Source organism: Ranitomeya imitator, chromosome 2 (assembly GCF_032444005.1).
Source record: "Ranitomeya imitator isolate aRanImi1 chromosome 2, aRanImi1.pri, whole genome shotgun sequence".
NCBI classification, from domain to species: Eukaryota; Metazoa; Chordata; class Amphibia; order Anura; family Dendrobatidae; genus Ranitomeya; species Ranitomeya imitator.
Genome location: NC_091283.1, coordinates 307489497 through 307509241, shown reverse-complemented (window position 1 = coordinate 307509241; position 19745 = coordinate 307489497). Strand labels below are relative to the sequence as shown.

The following is a 19745-nucleotide window of genomic DNA, read 5'->3' as shown; positions in this document are numbered from 1 at the left end:
ATGTTTGCTCTGCCCCTTTAAGAATGGGGGGTGCGCATGTGCATACTAGGTGTGCCGCTGGGTGCTGCAGCGCTCACACAGCCAGGAAGCAGGAGAATGCAGATGATTGCACCAAGGTTCCGGGGCAGTGAGTAAGCCGGCATCCCTGCATGGAGGGGGAAGGGGACACCATGGAGGGACGCCAGTAGTAGTACTACAAACACATTATGCCGTCATGGATTAAAATCTTTCAGGGCACGCAAGATCTTGCTGCTCATGCCAGCACATGTCAAGGTCCGTTAGAAGTTCACCAATGGCCATCTGGATGATCCAGAGGAGGTAATGGAGAAGGTCATGTGGTCAGATGAGACAACAAGAGAACTTTTTGCTATCAACTCCTCTCGCCATATTTGGAGGAAGAAGAATGAGTGCAACTCCAAGAACACTATTCCAACCATGAAGCATGGTGGGGGAAGCATCATACTTTGGGGATGCTTTTCTGCAAAGCAGACAGGACAACTTCACAGTATTGAAGGGAGGATGGATGGGTCGTGGATCGCAAGATTTTGGCCAACAACCTCCTTCTTTCAGTAGGAGCATTGAAGATGGGTCGTGGCTGGGTCTTCAAGCATGGCGATGACCCGAAACACACAGCAAGAACAACTAAGGAGTGGCTCAGTAAGAAGCATTTGAAGGTCCTGGAGTGACCTAGCCATTTTCCAGACCTGAAACCAATAGAAAATCAATTTTACACAGCGACAGCCCCGAAACCTGAAAGATTTGGAGCAGATCTGTATGGAGGAATGGGTCAAAATCCCTGCTGCAGTGTGTGCAAACTTGGTCAAGAACTACAGGAAATGTCTGACCTCTGTAATTTCAAACAAATATTAAAAATACTTTAATTTGTTTTATTTTTCATTCATTAATCTATTATGTGCCACTAAATGCATCCATACTCTTATTATAGTAATATATACCTTTATCATGCAGATAGCATCACTTGTGTCTGCCAGATGCAACTCTGAAGGCTGGAGGCGCTACCAGGAGACAAGCCAGTACACCAGGAGATGTGGAGGGGGCCATAGGAGGGCAACAACCCAGCAGCAGGACGCTACCTCAGCCTTTTTGCAAGGAGGAACAGGAGGAGCACTGCCAGAGCCCTGGAAAATGACCTCCAGCAGGCTACAAATGTGCATATGTCTGCACAAAAGGTTAGAGACTGACTCCATGAGGATGGTCTAAGTGCCCGAAGTCCACAGATGGGGCTGTGCTCACAGCCCAACACCATGCAGGATGCTTGGCATTTGCCACAGAACACCAGGATTGGTAAATTCGCCACTGGTGCCCTGTGCTCTTCATCTATGAAAGCAAGTTCAAACTCAGCACATGTGACAGACGTGACAGAGTCTGAGGACACCGTGGAGAGCAATCTGCTGCCTGCAAATCCTTCAGCATGACCGGTTTGGCAGTGGGTCAGTAATGGTGTGGGGTGGCATTTCTTTGGAGGGCCACACTGCCCTACATGTGCTTGCCATATGTAACCTGACTACCATTAGGTACCGAGATGAGATCCTCAGGCCCCTTGTGAGACCATATGCTGGTGCGGTTGGCCCTGGGTTCCTCCTAATGCAGGACAATGCCAGACCTCATGTGGCTGGAGTGTGTCAGCAGTTCCTGCAAGATTGAAGGCATTGAAGCTATGGACTGGCCTGCCCATTCCCCAGACCTGAATCCGATTGAGCACATGTGGGACGTCATGTCTCACACCATCCACCAACCACAGACACCACACCACAGACTGTCCAAGAGTTGACGGATGCTTTAGTCCAGGTCTGGTTGGAGATCCCTCAGGAGACCATCCGCTGCCTCATCAGGAGCATGCCCAGGCATTGTAGGGAGGTCATACAGGCACGTGGAGGCCACACACTACTAAGCATCATTTCCTTGTCTTGAGGCATTTCCACTGATGTTGGATCAGCCTGTAACTTCATTTTCCACTTTGATTTTGAGCATCATTCCAACTTCAGACCATCGTAGGATATTAGTTGTGATTTACATTGATTTTAATGTTTTATTGTTCTCAACACATTCCACTATATAATGAATACAGGTTTACAACTGAAATATTTCATTCAGTGATATCTAGGATGTGGGATTTTAGTGTTCCCTTTATTTTTTTTGAGCAGTGTATATTCTAGGCTCTGACTGCAGGCAGATTATACTGATAGAAATACACTGCTGTGTACAATGGATGTTTCGGTATTCTAGAGGAGAATAAGAGATTTTTTTCATCCTATAAAATTACCAAGAAATAATAATAAAAAACACTTGATAATGAAAAATAATGTACATTTTTAATGCATTTTTTTAACCCCTTTCTGCCAGCTGACGGGATAGTCCGTCAGCTGGCAGACTCCCCCTCTTTGAGGTGGGCTCCAGAGGTGAGCCCACCTCAAAGCCGTGACATGTCAGCTGTTTTCAACAGCTGACATGTGGCCGCAATTGGCGTGAACGGAATTGCAATCTGCCTGCACCCATTAACTAGTTAAATGCCGCTGTCAAACTCTGACAGCGGCATTTAACAAGCGCCGCCGGCCACGCGGCCGGAAGGGCTCGCACCGCTGACCCCCGTCACATGATCGGGGGTCATCGGTGCATTGCCATAACATCCTGAGGTCTCCTTGAGACCTCTATGGTTGTTGATGGCAGATTGCTGTGAGCGCCACCCTGTGGTCATCGCTCGAAGCAATGCTGAATTTCTGCTACATAGAGATGATCTGTGCTTCATCTCTATGTAGCAGAGGCGATCATGTAGTGCATGCTTCTAGTCTCCTATGGAGGCTATTGAAGCATGCCAAAAGAAAAAATGTGTTTACAAATATAAATAAATATAAAAGTTCAAATCACCCCCCTTTCGCCCCAATCAAAATAAAACAATAAAAAAATCAAACATACACATATTTGGTATCGCCGTGTTCAGAATCGCCCAATCTATCAATAAATAAAAAAAGTATTAACCTGATAGCTAAAAGGCATAGCGAGGAAAAAAATCAAAACGCCAAATATACGTTTTTTTGGTCGCCGCAACATTGCATTAAAATGTAATAATGGGCGATCAAAAGAATGTATCTGCACAAAAGTGGTATCATTAAAAACAACAGCTTGGCACGCAAAAACTAAGCCCTCACCCGACCCCAGATCATGAAAAATGGAGATGCTACGGGTATTGGAATATTGCGCAATTTGTTTTTTTTTTTTTTTTTAGCAAATTTTGGGAATTTTTTTTTCACCACTTAGATAAAACAGATCCTAGACATGTTTGGTGTCTATGAACTCGTAATGACCTGGAGAATCATTATGGCAGATCAGTTTTAGCATTCAGTAAACCTAGCCAAAAAGCCAAACAAAAAACAAGTGAGGGATTGCACTTTTTTTGCAATTTAATCGCACTTGGAATTTTTTTCCCGTTTTCTGTTACACGTCATGGTAAAACCAATGGTATCGTTCAAAAATACAACTCGTCCCGCAAAAAAGTAATCCCTCACATGGCCGTATTGATGGAAAAATAAAAAAGTTATGGCTCTGGAAAGAAGGGAAGCGAAAAACGAAAAAAGCTCCGGGGGTTAAGTGGTTAAATAATAAGCATCACAAATCAGTAAATAACCCGGACGTGTTTGTGTCAATATAATCGTAACGACCCGCACAACACACTGATCAGATTATTTACAGGAATCGGTAAATTATGGTGGAAAATGGCGTAATTGATATTTTTCTCTATTAAACCTATAAAATACTGTAATAAACTAATGCTGAGGCCGTGTTCACATGTAGCGTAAATGCCGAGTTCTTTCTTCTGCAGGAGTCCGCACCAGGTGACGCAGTGACAATCTTCTCTGATTATTGCGTATTTCCTGCGTTTCTTTTATGTGTTTTCCCCCATATTTGATGCGTTTTTGGGCAGTTATGAAGCCGCGTTTAACACTTTATTAATAGTACAGAAAAGCTTTGATTCTGCGCTTATAAATCTAACGGCGTTTTTTTCTCTTCATACATTTTTTTTTTCTTCTTAAGTTTTTGTCAGAAGAAGCTTATAGAGAAAAAAATGCATCAAACCCCAGAGTTCAGCAGGCTTTTATAAGAACTGGGCCGCTATTAGGGTATGTGCACATGTCAGGATTTCTTGCAGAAAATTCCTGAAGAAAACCAGACATTTTCTGCAAGAAATCCGCATGCATTTTTTTCGCGTTTTGATGCGTTTTTTGTGCAATTTTTTCCAATGCATTAAATAGCGGGAAAAACGTGAAAAAATCCGCAAAATTAATGAACATGCTGCGTTTTTTACCGCGATGCGTTTTTTTCGCAGAAAAAAACGCATCATGTGCACAAAAATTGCGGAATGCATTCTTATTGATGAGATGCATATGTATGCGTTTTTTATGCGTTTTTATAGCGAAAAAGGGAAAAAAAATGCAACGTTTGCACACAGCCTTAGGATCCAGCACTCAGTATCTCACATTATGTAACAGTCAGTATTTCTCTCTATGTCGTCCCTCAGCCTGTTACAGATGTTCTTCCTTCCCCTTTTCTTTCCTTGCCTTTCCCATTCCCTTCCTCCGGCCTCTTAAATGTTTTATATATAAGGTCTTATACCTGTACATTAACCCCTTCCCCTGCCGATCCTGTACACACCAATCTTTTTCATTGTCCTACTCTTTCATTTTTCCTTTTTCCCCATTTTCCTTAATAAACCATATTTTCCCTCCCCCTTCTCATCCTTAACCCTTTCCACCCTGTATTTTGCCTACATCTTTCATCCCTTTATATTTCTCCTTTTTTGCTGTTATTTGGTTCCAGTCTGTGTCGATATTACTGTGTATTTATAACTAGATGGTGGCCCGATTCTAACGCATCAGGTATTCTAGAATATGCATGTCCACGTAGTATATTGCCCAGCCACGTAGTATATTGCTCAGCCACGTAGTATATTGCCCAGCTACATAGTATACAGCACAGAGCGACGTAGAATATTGCCCATCGATGTAGTATATTGCCCAGTTACGTAGTATATTGCCCAGTCACATAGTATACAGCACAGAGCCACATAGTATATTGCCCAGCCACGTAGTATATTGCCCAGCCATGTAGTATATTGGCCAGCCACGTAGTATATTGCCCAGCTACTTAGTATACAGCACAGAGCCACGTAGTATATTGCCCAGTGATGTAGTATATTGCCCAGTTACGTAGTATATTGCCCAGTAACATAGTATACAGCACAGAGCCACATAGTATATTGCCCAGCCATGTAGTATATTGGCCAGCCACGTAGTATATTGCCCAGCTACTTAGTATACAGCACAGAGCCACGTAGTATATTGCCCAGTCACGTAGTATATTGCCTAGTTACGTAGTATATTGCCCAGCCATGTAGTATATTGGCCAGCCACGTAGTATATTGCACAGCGACGTAGTATACAGCACAGAGCCACGTAGTATATTGCCCAGTCACGTAGTATATTGTACAAAGAAAGAAAAAAGCCAGCTCACCGATATGTGCAAGGAGCACGGAACTTCGTCCTGACTCGACGTAGTGCAGATCCAAGTAAAAGAGAAAAATGTTCCAGCTTCTTGATAAAATGTAAAACTTTAATCCATCATATAAAATAGTAGAAGACACACTCCTGGGACAATGCCATGTCGCAAGTGAAGAAAGCTACGCGTTTCGACCATATATGTAGTATATTGCCCAGTCACGTAGTATGTTGCCCAGCCACGTAGTATATTGCCCAGCCACGTAGTATATTGCCCAGCCACGTAGTATATTGCCCAGCCACGTAGTATATTGTCCAGCCACATAGTATATTGCCCAGTCACATAGTATACAGCACAGAGCCACATAGTATATTGCCCAGTCACGTAGTATATTGCCCAGTCACGTAGTATATTGCCCAGTCACGTAGTATATTGCCCAGCCACGTAGTATATTGCCCAGCCACGTAGTATATTGTCCAGCCACATAGTATATTGCCCAGCCACGTAGTATATTGCCCAGTCATAGTATACAGCACAGAGCCACATAGTATATTGCCCAGCCACGTATTATATTGCCCAGTGACGTAGTATATTGGCCAGCCACGTAGTATACTGCCCAGCTACGCAGTATACAGCACAGAGCCACGTAGTATATTGCCCAGTCACGTAGTATATTGCCCAGTCACGTAGTATGTAGTATATTGCCCAGTGACGTAGTATATTGGCCAGCCACGTAGTATATTGCCCAGCTACATAGTATATTGCTCAGCCACATAGTATATTGCACAGCAACGTAGTATACAGCACAGAGCCACGTAGTATATTGCCCAGTGACGTAGTATGTAGTACGAGTGACGTACTATATTGCCCAGTCTCGTAGTATATTGCCCAGTCACGTAGTATATTGCCCAGCCACGTAGTATGTAGTATATTGCCCAGCCACGTAGTATATTGCCCAGTGACGTAGTATGTAGTATATTGCCCAGCCACGTAGTATATTGCCCAGCTACGTAGCATACAGCACAGAACCACGTAGTATATTGCCCAGTCACGTAGTATATTGCCCAGTCACGTAGTATATTGCACAGTGACGTAGTATACAGCACAGAGCCACGTAGTATATTGCCCAGCCACGTAGTATATTGCCCAGCCACGTAGTATATTGCCCAGTGACGTAGTATATTGCCCAGTCACGTAGTATATTGCCCAGCCACGTAGTATATTGCCCAGTGACGTAGTATATTGCCCAGCTACGTAGTATACAGCACAGAGCCACGTAGTATATTGCCCAGTGATGTAGTATATTGCCCAGTGATGTAGTATATTGCCCAGTCACGTAGTATATTGCCCAGCCACGTAGTATATTTCCCAGTCACGTAGTATATTGCCCAGCCACGTAGTATATTGCCCAGCTACGTGGTATACAGCACAGAGCTACGTAGTATATTTCCCAGTCACGTAGTATATTGCCCAGCCACGTAGTATATTGCCCAGCCACGTAGTATATTGCCCAGCCACGTATGTCACAGGTTAAAAAATAAAAAATAAACATACTCACCTTCGGATCCGAGGACCCATTGTAGTTGTAACATACTCACCTTTGGATCTGGCGCAGGCGTTGAGCGCGCGGCTGCCGCCATCTTCCATTCCCAGGATGCATTGCGAAATTACCCAGATGATGTAGCGGTCTCGCGAGGCCACTAAGTCTTCTGGGTAATTTCGCAATGCATCGCCGGGAACGGAAGATGGCGGCAGGCGCGAGCAGCTCAGCGGGCAATGGAGGGTGAGTATAAATGATATACCAGGAGGACAATGAGTCAAAAGAATATGCCAATATTTAACAAATGTAGAAAAGCTTTATTAAATATAAGATAAAACAAAACAAAAGAACAGAACTGTTATAGACGTATCTACAGTTCAAATGAGCAATCAATACAAAACATGACAATACTAACAACAGGTGTAAAGCAAGATTCCTGATAAAATAACGATCGGTAAGCCAAACCTAAATGTCTACACAGGGTATAGTATACTATGTAAGATAACATCCATCACTGTGGTACTGAATGTTGTAAATACAGGGGATATAATACAGTACATACATAAGACGGGCTAGGTCATATGTCCATAAATATGAGCAAGGAGTAAAAGGGGGGGTATGTATGGAAAGTGGTTTTTTTATGTTATAATCCCAAAGCAACACAAATCATGTGGCCTCCATAAGTCTGGGTAACACCCACTCACAAACAGCCCACAGTGCAGAGAGCCGGTCTAAAAAGAGTAATAAATATCCCCGAACTGGACCACAGTGATAGAAACGTGGTGGTTAATAGTTACCCATGTAGTAGAAGGCAGGCCAAACCGATCCTAAATCCCCAACGCACGTTTCGGTGCGGGTACACCTTCCTCAGAGGGTGAGTATAGCAGGTTTTTTGTTTTTTTATTATTTTTAACATTAGATTTTTTACCATTGATGCCGCATAGGCAACATCAATAGTAAAAAGTTGGAGACACACAGGGTTAATAGCAGCGGTAACTGAGTGCGTTACCCGCGGCATAGCGCGGTCTGTTACCGCCATTAACCCTGTGTTAGTGGTGGCTGGAGGGGAGTATGCGGGCGCCGGCCACTGACTGCGGGGAGTACGGAGCGGCCATTTTCTTCCGGACTGTGCCCATAGCTGATTGGTTGTGGCTTTTTTTCTACGACCAATCAGTGACTTGGATTTCCTTGACAGACAGAGGCCGCGACCAATGGATATCCGTGACAGACAGACGGACAGGAAGAAGAAGGACAGAAAGACGGAAGTGACCCTTAGACAATTATATAGTAGATCCGTCTCCTCCTTTTTCTTTACCCAATTTATGTAAAAAATCCTCAATAAAAACTACTGTAACATAGAAGGCGCTCGCTGTGCCCCAAGGACGCGGCTGATCTGTGCGGTTTTGGGGCTTTTTTTCTCGTCTTCTAGGTGGAGCCTAATAAAAACGCAGCTAAAAAATTGCAGAAACTTTATTAAGTGCAGAATCAAAGCTTTTCTGTGCTATAAAAAGCATTAAAAACGCAGCTTCACATCTGCTCCAAAAAACGCATCAAATAAGGGGGAGAAGATTGTTATTGTGGAGTTTGTTCCTGCAGGAAACAAAAAACTTTGTAAGAAGGAACTTAAACCAGCTCACCCGTGATTCAGCAACCAAACCTCGGGAGCACGGACCCGCTGTGTCCAGGCGTACAAGATCCAAAAAAAGAAAGAAATGTCCAGCTTCACCGAGTCCGTAAAAAAGCGTTTTCTTTATTCACAAACTTAAAACATGGAGGATACAGACTTCAGCACAACCATATGGGTAAGAATCTCAACGTGTTTCTGGAGACTAGGCTCCCTTAATCATGACCATGATACAGACACAAAACAGCCGGATATCGTATAGTGACGCTACATAAAGATGAGAACGTTCTGGAGGCTCCGACTGTGAATGGAGGAACAAACAATAATCCCCAGGTCCCACGTGCTGGACCAGAGACCCCTGAATCCCCCCGATCCTCTCTAGTCCCAACTGTCCTGGATACGGCGGACAGTCCCGGATTTGGGTCTACGCCCTGCAGTCTCAGACGTCTGCTGAACTTCCCTCACTATCAGCGCCCCTCTGACAACTCCTCCTGTCAGGGCAGAAAGAAATAGTAAATGGGCGTTGATTGGGGTGTGGCCAAAATGTGCCACTATGTGCGCCGCATGATCTGTGCTTCAAAATTTGGGACATGTGCACAATTACTTGGTGTAACACTGGTGGATGTGGACCCACTGCGCAACGGGCCAGGCTTACCCTGGAGGGGTGTAACTAGGTGTCCACCAGGTCTTCACTACAGCTACTGGTGGAGAGGACAGGCTGGACAGCCGGAAGACACCAGGTACTACTCCAGGGTAGTCACCAGGACTGGAGCAGCTGATGGAAGAGTCAGAGACACAAGTGTGAGGTACAACAGGCAACACAACCTGGACACAAGCAGAATGAACTGCCTAGGAACCAACATTCAGCAGAGCGGTGAGTGGAGCTGCCTAATATAGGACCTGCCAGCACAGGATAGGCTGGGGAACCTAATCTCTGAAGGACACAGCAGGGTTATATTCCTGTAGAGACTGGCCAATCCCCCCTAATGGAAGCAACATGCTGAGAAGCCGTGCGGTGACCATAGAGAGTCAGAGTACGGAGGCGCTGAGAGGGCAGGTAAGGTACCACCATGACACCTGGTTAGGAGCCCACTCAGATGTTTCCCCCTGAGCTGAACCCCTCGCTGCGCCTCAGAACAAATGTAATATTATCTTCACAACTCAGTGGTAAAGAAATCAGTGACACCGGTGGAATAAAAATGCCCATTACACCCTGAGAAGACTTCCCTGGTGGGCAAAGGGTCTGAAATGGGGTCACTTTAGGGGGTTATATGTCTTCACACACCTCGGGGGCTTTGTAATTAACCCCCACAAGAGAGGACTGCCAAAATATTGCTCCAAAAGCAAAACAGTGACTTTCCCCATTGGAGCCCGGCCGTGTGCAGTCATTTCTGGCCTCAGGTTTGGGAGAAATTTCCATATACAGTGGGGCAAAAAAGTATTTAGTCAGTCAGCAATAGTGCAAGTTCCACCACTTAAAAAGATGAGAGGCGTCTGTAATTTACATCATAGGTAGACCTCAACTATAGGAGACAAACTGAGAAAAAAAATCCAGAAAATAACATTGTCTGTTTTTTTAACATTTTATTTGCATATTATGGTGGAAAATAAGTATTTGGTCAGAAACAAAATTTCATCTCAATACTTTGTAATATATCCTTTGTTGGCAATGACAGAGGTCAAACGTTTTCTGTAAGTCTTCACAAGGTTGCCACACACTGTTGTTGGTATGTTGGCCCATTCCTCCATGCAGATCTCCTCTAGAGCAGTGATGTTTTTGGCTTTTTGCTTGGCAACACGGACTTTCAACTCCCTCCAAAGGTTTTCTATAGGGTTAAGATCTGGAGACTGGCTAGGCCACTCCAGGACCTTGAAATGCTTCTTACGAAGCCACTCCTTCGTTGCCCTGGCGGTGTGCTTTGGATCATTGTCATGTTGAAAGACCCAGCCACGTTTCATCTTCAATGCCCTTGCTGATGGAAGGAGGTTTGCACTCAAAATCTCACGATACATGGCCCCATTCATTCTTTCATGTACCCGGATCAGTCGTCCTGGCCCCTTTGCAGAGAAACAGCCCCAAAGCATGATGTTTCCACCACCATGCTTTACAGTAGGTATGGTGTTTGATGGATGCAACTCAGTATTCTTTTTCCTCCAAACACGACAAGTTGTGTTTCTACCAAACAGTTCCAGTTTGGTTTCATCAGACCATAGGACATTCTCCCAAAACTCCTCTGGATCATCCAAATGCTCTCTAGCAAACTTCAGACGGGCCCGGACATGTACTGGCTTAAGCAGTGGGACACGTCTGGCACTCCAGGATCTGAGTCCATGGTGGCGTAGTGTGTTACTTATGGTAGGCCTTGTTACATTGGTCCCAGCTCTCTGCAGTTCATTCACTAGGTCCCCCCGCGTGGTTCTGGGATTTTTGCTCACCGTTCTTGTGATCATTCTGACCCCACGGGGTGGGATTTTGCGTGGAGCCCCAGATCGAGGGAGATTATCAGTGGTCTTGTATGTCTTCCATTTTCTAATTATTGCTCCCACTGTTGATTTCTTCACTCCAAGCTGGTTGGCTATTGCAGATTCAGTCTTCCCAGCCTGGTGCAGGGCTACAATTTTGTTTCTGGTGTCCTTTGACAGCTCTTTGGTCTTCACCATAGTGGAGTTTGGAGTCAGACTGTTTGAGGGTGTGCACAGGTGTCTTTTTATACTGATAACAAATTTAAACAGGTGCCATTACTACAGGTAATGAGTGGAGGAAAGAGGAGACTCTTAAAGAAGAAGTTACAGGTCTGTGAGAGCCAGAAATCTTGATTGTTTGTTTCTGACCAAATACTTATTTTCCACCATAATATGCAAATAAAATGTTTGAAAAAACAGACAATGTGATTTTCTGGATTTTTTTTTCTCAGTTTGTCTCCCATAGTTGAGGTCTACCTATGATGTAAATTACAGACGCCTCTCATCTTTTTAAGTGGTGGAACTTGCACTATTGCTGACTGACTAAATACTTTTTTGCCCGACTGTAAATTCTGGCTCCATTTTACTCTGTGAAATTGAAAAATTTAGATCTACAACATTTTAGTGGAAAAAAATTATTTTTCCCTGACCCAGAAATATAAAGATCTATGATGTAATGGTGGAAGAAAATGCCCCCCACACCCAGATGATTCCCTGAGGACTGTCTATCTGAGATGGGGTCACTCTGGGGGTGGAGGGGTCGCTGTTCTGGCAGCTGCACATTATTCCAGGCAAATGTACAATCCAAGAACCAAACAGTGATTCTTCCCTCCGGAGCCGCGGAAGCGAGATCTCCTGCCACATTCTGGGGGTCGTCTCATTCTCCAGAAATTACTTTATAAATTGTGCAGCGACCTATAAGATATTCCTGCCCACAGCGCCCCCATCCAGCGAGTGTCTGAGAAAGGTTATTACACTGAAACGTCACAATGTTCACGTGTTATATACAGTCCGCTCCGTACACCCCATACACACGGCTCTGCTCCGTACATCTCGTACACACACGGCTCCGCTCCGTACACCTGGTACACACACGGCTCCGCTCCGTACACCTGGTACACACACGGCTCCGCTCCGTACACCTCGTACACACACGGCTCCGTTCCGTACACCTCGTACACACACGGCTCCGCTCCGTACACCTCGTACACACACGGCTCCGCTCCATACACCTGGTACACACACGGCTCCGCTCCGTACACCTGGTACACACACGGCTCCGCTCCGTACACCTGGTACACACACGGCTCCGCTCCGTACACCTGGTACACACACGGCTCCGCTCCGTACACCTGGTACACACGGCTCCGCTCCGTACACCTGGTACACACACGGCTCCGCTCCGCACACCTCGTACACACACGGCTCTGCTCCGTACACCTCGTACACACACGGCTCTGCTATATCCACACTGTAAACCCCTCCTGACCTTACACACAAACCTCCTCTCATCCAGCACCATGACAACCAGCACAGCAGAGTCCTGCATACACTGAGGCCCCTGATCATGTGACCCCTGACTCCTCCCCTCCTGTGACCTCATCACAGGTCCTGTGTGCACAGTGCAGTTATTCAGCTCGTCTGCTGGAGTTGCCCTTTAAGATCAGGTAACGTTTGACAGAAGTCTCCTGCAGTAAGTACAATTCCCCCAAGTGACTGGATCCTGCAGATCTCTGGAGGGGCGGCTCTCGGGCCTCGGTCACTTTCTTGTGCCCCACGGTACATTAACCCCAATTACCTTCCATGTCTGTGATACTTTCTCTTCCCTGAGCCCTCAGTGATGTTACAGACGGGAGTTTCCAGAGCGCTGGATTCAGGACAGTCCTAGTGTGACTGAGCCGTGCGCCTCCATCTATAGTTCTGTTGTGTTCGGTGGTGGAGCCGCTCGTTCCTCTGCATTGTTTGCAGTGAAATAATCTTCTCCATTGTCAGGATGGACGCTGAGGTGACTTCTAGGCAGTTGTGACGCAGGTCTCCTGGCAGGGTGCTGCGGGCGCGCTCCGGCCTATCACAGGGGCAGCACCTGCACGTCTGCAAACATCCTCAGCCAATAGCCAGGAGACGGATGTGTCAGAGGCTGCAGATCGCTGCACTGCATCTGTCTGCAGAAGATCTCAGTAGTTTGCTTTGCAGACGAGTGGCCACCTCCCCGGTGCTAATGGCCACACCTGGACCTGAGTGTTAATATACTTGCTGCTGGCGTGTGGTGATATTTTCTACTTGCACGTCCCTGGTGAGTCCTGGAGCTGCAGCAGTCGGCTAGTGTCCTCTTTGGAGTTTGAAGGATGACGGTGTTTCTCTCTGAGTCTACTCAAGCTAAGTTTCCCCTTGTTTTGTGTATCCTAGCTGTCTTTAGCAGTAGTGGGGAGTGACTAGCGCTCATCCTGTCCTTCCCGTTGCAGGACTTATCACTAGGGTCAGGCAAGGGTTAGGTATCCTGCTCGGCAATAGGTGCAGAACCTATGTAGGGACAATAGGGCAGACAGGGTGACGTTAGATCTGTCTAGGGATCTTCACTCCCCCCTTCCCTAGCGTTTGGTTCCCTTTCCCTTATACCTTCATGTTGCACTTAGCCTTTCCTTCACGTTACATGACAGACACGTTTGATATTTAAGGCACCCTCCATTATTGGGAGGTACCTTAGCAACTTTAGTAATCAGTGTGTTTTCTGCTGCTTAGTTGTAAGGTCCTTGTACCTGTGCTCCCTTATTCTGATCCTGTCCACCATGCTTGCCCTGTTTGAACCTGATCATGTGCATCCTTCTGTAACCTGCTCCTGAGCCCATCCTGCATCCACCAGAATCTGATCCGTCCTGTACGTACCTATACCGCTACCCTCACCAGTGCAGCTGAACCTGCACCTGTGTGATCCTGTACCCGAGTCCGTCCTGTGTTTTTGACCGTATCGTGTCTGTTTCCTATCCGGTACCTGCCCTTTTAACAAGCCGTACAGTCCTGGTGCAGAACTTATTCTGTCTTTATGTGGTGCTTTGCTTAGACATTCATACTGATGGCTTCTGACAGATCGCTGATCCCTCACTGACCTGCCCCCTATTTTACATACTGAATATGTTTTGAAGAAAAATAAATGCACATTCAGCAGGCAGGCGCTGGTGGCGATGCCTGAGCTGAAGCATTATCACATCTATAATACCCATTTAATTATTTTATTTGGTGATATAAACTTATTAAAAAAAAAAAATCTGTCTCAAAATGGCCCCAGCCGCGCCTGTGCAGTGGCATCTATTTGTGATCTGATAGATGTTACTGCAGCGGCGCCGCCGGTGCCATCTTGGTGGAGTCAATTTTTTTTTTTCCCAATAACAAAATGGCACGGTCAGTGTCTGTGCAGTAGCATCCATCAGATCGCCATAGATGCTACTGCACAGTCGCGTCCGGGGCAATTTTGAGATTTTTTTTTTCTGAATAAGTTTATATCATGAAATATAATAATTAAAAGGACATTATAGATGTGAACATGATATGGCGCAGGCATCGTCACCGCCACTGGAACCTGCCTGCTGAATGTGAGTTTATTTTTTTTAAAACATATGATATTCAGTATGTAAAATAGGGGGCAGGTCAGTGACCTGTCAGCAGCCATCAGTATGAATATCTGAGAGAGCACCACATAAAGCCCCGCTCACAGACCGCCCCGGAGCACGAGAATCTCATTAACTGAAAATTGCAAATAAAGATTAAACAACAACCACAAGACAGATTTCATCACCCAGGTATCCTTTTAATCAGTATAATGGTGCCGACCTGACAATGTGTGTAGGTTACTGTGCACAATCCAGCTGACAGGTTCCCTTTAACCCCTTAATGACAGCCAATACGTCTTAACTGACCTGAGATATAAGAGAATAGCCTCCCCATACAGGTGACAATCCAGCTGCTGTCGGCTGTACACTATAGCTGACAACTTGCTGCATCAGCCACGATCAGTGTTTGCACCGTCCATATCTGTTTAACCCCTTAGATGCTGCTGTCAATAGTGACTACATCATTATAAATGGTTAACAGAGTGTGGGGGCTTCCTATTTAACCAAATTAGTGCCCTCAGATCTTGATTTTGTGGTCCTGATGTTTGCCATGGCAATTCATGACCAAATAGCGGCCTTAGAGTCTGCCAGCCGTTGTAATCTGTTCAGAAGTTAGAGACATTTAGATAGTAAAAATGCACATTTTCATTCCTATCATGCCACTTTGCATTAATTCCTGTAAAGCACCTGAAAATAAACTACCTGACTGCAGTCTTCAATATGTCTGGGGGTGCTGTTTTTAAAATGGTATCACGTTTGGGGGTTTCCCAATATGAAACCCCTAAAGTCACTTCAAACATGGATAAGTCCCTAAAAAAAAAAAAAAAAATTTTGTACATTTCCTTGAAAAAATGAAAAACTGCTGCTATATTTTTAATCCTCCTAAAATGCTAACAAAATAAAATAACATTTTACAAATGGTGCTGATGTAAAGCAGGCATGAGGGAAATGTTATTTATTAATGGTTTGCTCTAGTATGGCCATCTGGACTAAAGGGATAATCATTCAAAGTTTGAAAATTGCTAATTTTTTTACATTTTTCGCAAACTTTTGATATTTTTTATAAATCAACACAAAACATATTGACCTAAATTTACCATTATCATAAAGTATAATGTGTCACGAAAAAACAATCTCAAAATCACTGGGATTTGTTGTAGTGTTGCAGAGTTATTACCACATAAAGTGACACTGGTCAGATTTCAAAAACTTGGCTCCGTCACTAAGGGATTAAATCCTGTTGATCAAAGGGGCACTGACCATTCAGAAGCTCTTCCCTTATCTCAGGCCAAGTTACAGGTAACTGTAATAAGCAAATCTGGAAGGCCGTATATCCGACCGAACATGTGTCATGGCGTCCTGAGCGTACTCGTGCATATGTATGGGACTTCCCGTAAAAATAGCCATTCACTCAAAGTCCACCACGTTGCCATAATTGACAATAGCATTTTTTATATTAATGTATTCATCCACTCTGAATATTTCTTGCTTCAGTCTTATGTACAGAAGACGCTCTCTTTCCACCTTGGCATACATGTCTACTTTACATTGATGAGAAAGTCGGCTACATTGTTGTCTGATCATTATTTAGTAGGTGTAGACGTCCATAGCCGATATTTTATTAGTTGGCCTAGCAGTGTTGGGATCAGCCTGTGTTAGATTATAGTGATCGCCATCTTGGCCATTCCACAATATTATCGGATATTGCAGAGCATCATATGATCTGTGTGTTTCTGTAATACGCTGAACATGTTCTCTTCGTCACTGAATAATTATATCTCGGCTTAGAAAGTCCCGTCCAACCATTACAATAGCTACTTCATTATCACTGGGAGAAGTAAATCTCCTTTTGTGCCACCAGCCGGAGTCTTGTCTGCTCTTATTACACCCTGATATTCCGCACTCGCCATTCTTTCTCAGGCTGCTTTATAAAGGTTTATTAACTGATTGTGTTGATAGAAAACTCTTTGCAAATTCAAAACAATGTCTTTTTGTCTCAGGTATAACTTCACAACGTCAATCAGCTTGTATCTGTTCATCGGCCAAACAGTAAATTTGTAAAAATGTTGGGTCTTGATTTTCTACAGGAAGCATCAAACCTATTTTGTGATATATTTGTCCCTGGACTTTAAAAGTCGGCATAAATCCTGCATCAAGTCCAGCTGTCGTACCAGAGGATGTCATCTGGAAAGATGAATTGTGTCTCCTAATAACTTGTATTGTAGTAAATGCTTAGACTCTTGAGCTGTTCCCAACATGTATGAAAAAAGTTCGGGAGTTGGAGTTAAAGGTGACAAACTGACTTCACCATTGACCACCACACACCAGGCGATTTAAAGTTAAACTTCTTTGCTCGACAATGTTCTCATATTACGTCCATTTTGCCTATCATGATTTTCTTAATTGAGTCGCTTCCAACTCAGGTCAGCCTGCCTACATCATTCTTATGACGGTCATCCTTTTGTTCAGACGTTTCCGCATTTTTTTTATTCAGCCTGGCTTTATTTTACACTAAATATTGTAAAATAAATCTCCTCATATGTTTCCCTTATTATCTCCAGTGATTGTATTATTACACAGGATTTTTATGATGTTACATTGGCTCATCTTCTTCTCATTCAGGTCTACAATATCGGATCCTCAGTGAAGATCCTTCATATAAAATCATTTTTCAGAATTACCCATCAAAGATGGATATGGACAGAGACAAGATGGCGGAGAGGATATTGCACCTCACCCTACCATAGTAACATGGTTATTAAGAGTGAAGGAAGACTTTTAGTCCATCTAGTTCAACCCATAGCCTAACCTAACATGCCCTAACATGTTAATCCAGAGGAAGGCAAAAAAAAACCCATGTGGCAAACAGTAAGCTCCACACTGGGGAAAAAAATTCCTCCCCGACTCCACACACGGCAATCAGACTAGTTCCCTGTATTAACACCCTATCAAGGAATCTAGTATATGTAACCTGAAGACAAAAAAGAGCACAGTGAGGACAAAAATACTCTGTTGTAAAAAAAAAATCACAGTAATAAGCAAGTGCTTGTCAAAAGATGGAAAAAACAGGGTATTTAGTTGATACGTTTTTTGCAAAAAAATGTATACTAAGCTGCTCCACCAATCGTCAAAGTATACCCATATAGAGCAGTCCTAACTAATGTATATAATCCTTATCTGATGTATTTAAAACCTGATCATCTGTATAGTACCTGTATAAGCAGGGTTCAGAGAAGGCATATCCAGGTGGACATGCAGGATGGAACAGCTTAAATGCAAATGACCCACAGAGGAGTGATGGACTCCCCAGTCTTGTAGAGACAAGAGAAAAATTATAGAACCAGAAACACATGGGCTACTTGCACATTGAACAAGTCTGTAGGAACCTGTTCACACCACCAAAAAACTTGAAGACAAAAAAAGAGCACAGTGAGGTCAAAAATACTCTGTTGTAAAAAAACTCTACAAGACTGGGGAGTCCATCACTCCTCTGTGGGTCATTTGCATTTAAAGGGAACCTGTCTCCCCGAAATTCGCGGGTGAGGTAAGCCCACCGGCATCAGGGGCTTATCTACAGCATTCTGTAATGCTGTAGATAAGCCCCCGATGTTACCTGAAAGAGGAGAAAAAGACGTTATATTATACTCACCCAGGGTCCGTCCCGCTGCTGGTCAGATCAAACGGGCGTCTCCGGTCCACTGCGGCGCCTCCCATCTTCATTACAAGACGTCCTCTTCTGATCTTCAGCCACGGCTCCGGCGCAGGCGTACTTTGCTCCGCCCTGTTGAGGGCAGACAAAGTACTGCAGTGCGCAGGCGCCGGCCTCTGACCTTTCCGGCGCCTGCGCACTGCAGTACTATCCTCTGCCCTCAACAGGGCAGAGCAAAGTACGTCTGCGCTGGAGCCGTGGCTGAAGATCAGAAGAGGACGTCTTGTAATGAAGATGGGAGGCGCCGCAGCGGACCAGAGACACCCATCCGACCTGACCAGCAGCGGGACCGCCCCTGGGTGAGTATAATATAACGTCTTTTTCTCCTCTTTCGGTTAACATCGGGGGCTTATCTACAGCATTACAGAATGCTGTAGATAAGCCCCTGATGCCGGTGGGCTTACCTCACCCGCGAATTTCGGGGTGACAGGTTCCCTTTAAGCTGTTCCATCCTGCATGTCCACATGGATATACCTTCTCTGAACCCTGCTTATACAGGTACTATACAGATGATCAGGTTTTAACCCCTTCATGACCCAGCCTATTTTGACCTTAAAGACCTGGCCGTTTTTTGCAATTCTGACCAGTGTCCTTTTATGAGGTAATAACTCAGGAACGCTTCAACGGATCCTAGCGGTTCTGAGATTGTTTTTTCATGACATATTGGGCTTCATGTTAGTGGTAAATTTAGGTAAATAAATCCTGCGTTTATTTGTGATAAAAATGGAAGTTTGGTGAAAATTTTTAAATTTTTGAATTTTTATTCTGTTAGAGTTATGTGACACAAAATAGTTAATAAATAAAATTTCCCACATGTCTACTTTACATCAGCACAATTTTGGAAACAAAATTTTTTTTTGCTAGGAAGTTATAAGGGTTAAAATTTGACCAGCGATTTCTCATTTTTACAACGAAATTTACAAAACCATTTTTTTTTAGGGACCACCTCACATTTGAAGTCAGTTTGAGGGGTCTATATGGCTGAAAATACCCAAAAGTTACACCATTCTAAAAACTGCACCCCTCAAGGTGCACAAAGCCACATTCAAGAAGTTTATTAACCCTTCAGGTGCTTCACAGCAGCAGAAGCAACATGGAAGGAAAAAATGAACATTTAACTTTTTAGTCACAAAAATGATCTTTTAGCAACAATTTTTTTTTTTTTATTTTCCCAATGGTAAAAGGAGAAACTGAACCAAGAAAGTTGTTGTCCAATTTGTCCTGAGTACGCTGATACCTCATATGTGGGGGTAAACCACTGTTTGGGCGCACGGCAGGGCTTGGAAGGGAAGG

The 19745-nt window shown here is 44.4% G+C and overlaps 1 protein-coding gene across 1 annotated transcript in view; it reads left to right on the top strand.

Annotated features, from left to right (window-relative positions):
* Positions 1–12746: 12746 nt before the first annotated feature.
* LOC138666954 (oocyte zinc finger protein XlCOF22-like) overlaps positions 12747–19745 on the top strand; it is a 35371-nt gene continuing 28372 nt past the window's right edge. Inside the window, exon 1 of the mRNA XM_069755159.1 lies at positions 12747–12805. The gene's annotated coding sequence lies outside the window, so the exon portion shown is untranslated. The remainder of the gene's footprint in view (positions 12806–19745) is intronic.